Consider the following 6268-nt stretch of genomic DNA (forward strand, 5'->3'; position numbering starts at 1 on the left):
TGCACACGCCCCACTGCGGGTTTTGCGCACGTAACCCACTTAGGGTGCCGTGTGCACCCGTTGAAACCACGTGCGCTCCGCCATGCCGGCACCTGTCGGGAAACACATTTCCCATTAGTGATACATTTCAAGGTGATATCTAGTCAGAAATGACGCTGAGGATCGATTAACTGAATGCTGTGAGCACGATGTAGCTCACCGTCGAGTCTCGAAAGCGCCCGAAAATCGGACGCTAGAGCCGTTTCCGCGACCACTTATTAGCCGGCACGGTACCGTCTGGAGGCAGCCATCTTTGACAGCAGTGGCGGAAGTTGCCGGAGCTGGTATGAGGCTTAACAGCGCGTTGCAGTGTTCTGATATCGCTCACTGACAAAGCAGAGGAGGGGCAGGCACGATATAAACTCAAGGGCTGAGGTCTCAGTAACTGCAGGTGCCAGGCTTGGACACCTGACCCCATGGGCGTCGCCATCTTTGAAGCGCTGCGCGAGAAGCACTTTCGCAGAGGCGGTGAGAGGGGCGTGGCGAAGGCACTCACCTTTGCTACTCGACAAAAAAACTCGTCGATGGCGCGGTGCAGTCGATCAAAGCACCACGCGCTCTCCTCGAATCAGAGCGTGGGCCGCTCGTCGGTCGGTCGGTCGGGCGGGGAAGTTTCGCGGGGGTCAGCTCGGGCACGGTACGCGACGCACACAACACACGCACACAACACACGAAGGAAGGAAGCGAGACACAGGTCCCCCCTCTCGCACCGGCGAGGAAAAAGGGAGAGCCGCAGCCGGAACGCGGCACTAAACCCCCGCGCAAAACGCCTACCAAAGGAACTTGTGCGTCTCCCGCCCTTCGTGCTGGACTCCCTTCCGGTCCTTCCCCCCCACGCTCTCACCCGTAGCGCTGGCACGCACCAGAACGCCAGACGACAGAGCGTCCACGTGGAGGAGAAAAGCCCAACCAAAAAGACTCCCTCTAAGAGAGCCGACGAGGAGGGTTAAACTTCTCTTGCGGTCCCCAGAGGTGAAGGGAAAGGGTACGGAGCTGTCTGGCTGAAAGCAGAAAGGGAGGGGAGAGAGAGAGACAGAAAGAAGAAAAAGATGGGAACAAAATTTCGTTCCTGGCTAGTAGAAGTGTCAAGCCCGAGAAACGGTCCCAAAAGCCGGGCCCGCACGCGTCCTGCGCGCCCTCCACCGGAGGAGCGCGCGTTATCTAATTTTAAGCACGCGTCGAGGAAGCGGCACAGCGCCGTGCGTGCATAAGACGAGTCGAGGGCCACCGAAAGGAACTTGGTGTACCTCCGCTCGGTCTGCTGAGGATCTGTCTCTTTAAGCGGTCATTGACTATGACAAAGACTCTGTAACTTATCCGTCTCCCCCCCCCCCCCCCGCCACCTCCCCGTAAAGGTTCCGTTACAATGTACTCTGAAACGCGCAGTAAAAAAAAAGAATTTTTTTTTCTTTCTCTACGGGTTCATGTCATTGCACTAAAACAAGCAGAGACGATATATAATGGCTGATGTGCCCGAAAATTTTAGTTGAAGCGCCTAGTGGAAGCACAATTGAACGTCATCTACCTTGATACCCGATTGCATTTCTTGGGAAGTAGCAGTTATGGCGTCACAATGAAACAAGACGACACCCACCACTGTAAATGTGATTTGATTAGGGACCGACGGATGTCGGCCCGCCTTCAGCAGCGAAACTTTTTTATTTTTTACAGTTTGTGTTACAAATTGTATGTATCTGCCCATTCTGCAGGGAAGGAAAGAAGAAAGAAAGAAAAAGAAAAGCGAGCCGCAAAAGACACAGACGGCTGCCGCCGTTGCTGAGTGCTCTCAACCAACCGAGTGACTCGTCGAGCTAGAGCCGTCGGTTGTACCGCGCGCTTGTACGCGGTGTGCCTACCGCCAACCTCGGGCGCGTGCGCGTGGACGACGTCAGGAAGCGGCTCGCCCGCTCGCTGCTCGAAATACTACTTCGGAAATAACCACGCGCGTCCCAAGCTGCAGCAAGCAGCACGAGAAGCGGTGACGGTGAACGAAAACAGAGGCAGCTCGAAACCCTCCCTCCTACTCTCGGGAGGACGAGAGGAGGACGGGCGAATCGGAGACAGGGGAGAGGCGCGCGTCTAAGAAAGGGAGCAACCGGTAACTCTATCCCGGCTGAGAACTGAGAGAATGAGGGTAAGCGCTTTGACGCCGGCAGCCAAAGCGCCTGAGGAGATTGCAGCTGGCCTTATAAGACAGCGCCCGGCTCCCCCCGTCCTCTTTTTAACGCACCCTTACTGGCTACGGCGGCCGCAAGCTCTCTCCAGTTTTCTGGTTCTCCAACGCGAGTTTTTTTCTCCAAAAAAACATCCGCGTTTCTGGGTTTTTGCTTACAAAAAAAAAAAAGTGTTCTCATACGACTGCAGCAGGCGAGTGACCCAGAACTGACTCTGTTCTCTCCTCCTCTTTTAGGATACTTTTCTTTTTCCTTTGTTTAGCTTCGGCAGTTCGCCATGATGAGGAGGGGAAAGCCATAGCTCACTTTTACTTGGTTCGGGCCAAGCTCGACTTTTCGAAATCAGCTGTTCTCCTCTCCTCCGTCTTACTTTTCTCGTGGCCCATTTCTGCCTAGTTCGGGTCGCGATCTTTTAAAAAGAGAAACTAAGGAAAAATAGGAGCCATTGTCCAACACACACGGCTGGCCTCAGTGTTTCAGCCTAGGGCACTGTTTCCGCGCTGTTCCCACGGCCGGCTACCCTCCCTCCACCTTCTCCCTCCCTCTCTCTCCTCGTTGAATTCGCTGTTCCTTATTTTGTTTCCCAGGCCTTCTTCTTCTTCTTTTTTTTTTGCAGGTCTGACGAGCGGGTATCATGGGGCTTGGCGGAAATGGCTCCTCTTTGTGCACAGTCGCCGAGGCACGCGCACAAGGCCGAGATAGTTTTCCGTCGCGGCAGATTAACGGCTGAAGGAGAGAGCAACCTTTCGCTCGGTTTCCATCCGCATGCATCCTGTTACGTAACAACGCCCTAAGGTGTTACTGGTGCACCCGAACGTTTGCCTGGCACCGTGCGGAAGAAGAAGAGACGGTTATGCATAACGCAGTGAGCAGCGAAAATGCCGCTGTTACTGGATACTCTACCAGCATTTAATAGCATGACATCAAAACCTGCAATGAGAGGCTGCAATAGAGAGATGAGCGTTTATTTGATGAAAAGCAGAGATGTATGCCTGATGGTTAGCGGTCCTCCAGCCTGCTAATTTGCCCAGAATGAGAAGATGAGACAAAGAGAGGCATCAGGAGTGATGATGAGAAGTGGCAGTAGGGTGTGACTGCAGATACCTACGTGTGTGAAGAACCCATTTAGAGCATTGTATCTAGGCCTGCGTTAATAAAAAAGAACCTAAGAAACCTGCAATAACCTGCACAACCTACGCGGGTCATATATATATATATATATATATATATATATATATATATATATATATATATATATATATATATATATATATATATATATATATATATATATATATATATGACCCGCGTAGGTTGTGCAGATTACAAAGTCAGTTTAAGAGCGTGCGGCCAAAAAACACCCGTGTACTTAGATTTAGGTGCACGTTAAAGAACCCCAGGTGGTCGAAATTCCCGGAGTCCTCCACTACGGCGTGCCTCATAATCAGAAAGTGGTTTTGGCACGTAAAACCCCATAATTTAATTTTTTTTTAAGATTTGTGACAGCACGAACGAAAAAAAAATATTTCACAAGCAGAACTTAGGTCTATGTGTAAGCCTTATTAGCAATAAATATAATTAAGCACAGTGGAAAACTAGTAAGCTCCTAGTGTATTTTAGGCTCCCTTCAGTGTGTTTGTGTGATCGATTTGTGTACATATTTCTGCGTGTTCTTCGTTATCATTTTCTTTCTAGTTCGCGTCAGCTACTTCCTATTATCATGGTTGTCATGCTTTAGCTTGCAACAAGACGCCCCTGATTTTTCGAACTTTCATGCTGCTTTCCCATCTTCGATAACAATGCTGGCCCACCATAACCAGATCGTACGCGAACACGCCGCGAACACCGTATTACATTCTTACATGGACGCAAATAGCACCGATTGCTATACACATCGTGTAAATAGCTATAAAATGTATAAATAGCAGGGCAGGATTGATCAGCGCCATTCGATTTAACGATCGCTGGTTGTGACTGCCCCTACAAGTCAATTAAGTGTTGTGTAACTTTTCAAAAATGTTCGACACGACAAACAGTTTGGTTCGGCCTGTTCATCACCTTCATATGTGTTCTTACGTGGGTACCGTCACCGCAACGTGACAATACTATTTATCATCGAATACCCAGAATAGCATGACAGGCCATCGGCCCGGCTAACATTAGTAGCTAGTCATCAAATTCAGCATATATGTTTTTCTCGTTCCTTTAGTTTCCAGTCCGTCATGTAACAATTGTTTCTTTTTTTTTTTTGTCCTTCTTATTGCATTGCTCAGTTCGGTATACATAAAACGCATATCATTCTTTTTTTTCTTCTTAATTTCAAGCAGAAAGAAATCCATGTGACGCAAGTTAATCCGCAACAATTAAGCACAGAGATGTGGGAGTAGTAGGTGCGCAGCTTTTCGATCTAGCCGGTGTTTTAAAGCTGGCTTTGTTGCATTACTCCGCTGCAACATTGAAAGCAAGCTTTGCCGAGCACCTCCATCACTCGAAATTGAGGTTAAACTAGCTTATATATATATATATATATATATATATATATATAACATGTGTAACTTATGTTTAACAAATCAGTGCAGGACGCGTTGTACCTGTAGAAAAACCTTCTCTGATATGAAAATTTACGACAAGACACACCCTTAAAAAATTCCACTCGCGAGTCAGCGTTTGCGTATGCCTTTTATCACGACTTCACCTCTTCGCACTGGTTCCGGGGACCAAAATTAAGCTTAACTTGACGTTACGAATAAGGGGGCGAGACCAGTCGCCGTAGGGATCGCAGCCGTCGACACGCACGCCACAGTCGCCGCGCCGGCGGGGAGCGTGCGGCTTGAGCTGTCGCCAGAGAGCAGCTGCACTGGAGCATGTCGGGCAGGTAGCGCGGTGGGTGCTCCCGAAAATAGAGACGGCCGGCAGCCGCTTCCCCTAGTAAAAAGATAGCCGATGACATCAGCACAGCATGCGCGCGGAGCCCCCATTTCTGGACCACGGCGCGACCGGCTCGTTCTGCCGCTTATACGGCCACGCCCCCCTTCTCGCACGAAGGGCCACCGCTGGTCTCGGCGCGACGCCCTTGCGAGTGTCGTTTACCCGCGTCGACGCCAAGCGGACCGCTAGCTCCACCTGGCGTTGGTATATGTGCGCGTCGGTAGATGGCGCTGGCACATACGACAGCACGCTCTCTTTTTTCTCTCCTCCTCCTGGTGCTGATGATTTACTGGCATCCCCTTTGAAACGGAGCGGAAAAATAGTCAACTAGCTTGCTTGATTTAATCAGCTATGCTGTACATGTGTCTCATTATAGCATTCTTGTACAGAGTTTTGTATCCTTTCTATGTTGTAGTGCACCATCTGTCGACTTTGTTTTAAGACGTCGCGGGTATTCGGATTGAGCGCTGTGGAGTGCTGGAAAAGTTCAGGCTGCCCATTTTAAGAAAAAAGGAAGAAGCTAGAAGCTTTACGAAAGGAAAAGTACTTTACAAGCCCTCGCGGCGTGCCCTTTAGCACTGATGCCTGCAATGAACAACTATAGTTACGTTCAGAGGATGCTATCCACATTCAAACGCCGGGCGATTTTTTCACTGTTGTGCAGAGTGACGTTAAGCGTCGGGGGTATTTTGCTGCCATAACAACACTTGTACACGTTACAGAAAAGTGGCTGATTACAATTACAATTACTTCACTCAAAAATATAATTGGTTAGGGCTACCAATTACTACCCCGCAATATTAACTGGCCAGTTACTAAACTGTAATTGATTGTTCTTACGGTGCTTTACTCCCCACCTTTATAAACATCGCACAATTAAATTGAACGGCCTGACCTGGCTCCTACAGTGCGTGCCCTGCAGTCCTTCGTGCGTTATCTTCACAAACGAGTGCCTTTCAAAATTTTTATGGGGCAGTTTCCGCTGTTTTCATGTGAAAACATCAGCAGCGACACTGGAAACTCACTTAGTGTGCATGCTAGAGGGAAGGACAGTGTTGAAACGCGCGGACTATAGTCACGGAGTGGGGCCCTCTATATTCCATTACCATTCGGTTCTCCACAATAGA

The 6268-nt window shown here is 49.3% G+C and overlaps 1 protein-coding gene across 1 annotated transcript in view; it reads right to left on the reverse strand.

The window, feature by feature from the left end:
- bt (projectin protein bent) overlaps window positions 1-6268 on the reverse strand; it is a 247652-nt gene that overhangs the window by 240006 nt on the left and 1378 nt on the right. The window lies entirely within an intron of this gene.

The sequence above is a fragment of the Dermacentor andersoni genome, chromosome 11 (assembly GCF_023375885.2).
Source record: "Dermacentor andersoni chromosome 11, qqDerAnde1_hic_scaffold, whole genome shotgun sequence".
Taxonomy (NCBI): domain Eukaryota; kingdom Metazoa; phylum Arthropoda; class Arachnida; order Ixodida; family Ixodidae; genus Dermacentor; species Dermacentor andersoni.